Source organism: Octodon degus, unplaced genomic scaffold (assembly GCF_000260255.1).
Source record: "Octodon degus isolate 3935 unplaced genomic scaffold, OctDeg1.0 scaffold00143, whole genome shotgun sequence".
Lineage (NCBI taxonomy): Eukaryota > Metazoa > Chordata > Mammalia > Rodentia > Octodontidae > Octodon > Octodon degus.
Window position 1 is genome coordinate 5,327,199 of NW_004524719.1, and position 470 is coordinate 5,327,668.

Consider the following 470-nt stretch of genomic DNA (forward strand, 5'->3'; position numbering starts at 1 on the left):
ATTTTTGTGGAACCAGGGATTGAACTCAGGCCCTTGCATTTGCCAGGCAAATGCTTATTCTACTGAGCCATCTCCCCTGCCCTATATAACTATATAGTATTAGAAATTTAGTATTTTCATACAACCATCACCATATTTGACCTTTAGAAGCTAATCAGACATTTTAAAAATTAATAAAAGAGAATTTCATTCATTTGTTCACACTGTGAGGTACTGACAGTAGAGAGAAAAAAAGAAATATGTTAAAACATTTAGAAAAGTAGTCACAGCACACATTTGAATATCCCAAAAATAAATACCTCTCTGTATTTGGAAAAGTTATTTTACATCTGTGAAAGTATTGATTTCGTAAACCTATTTTAACAGAAATAATGGACCTTAAAATTTAGGTGTGATATTTAAGAATTAATTATAAAAAAGGATTAAAATGGCAAGAAAATGTATAAAATGGCTCATTCTGCAGATGGTTA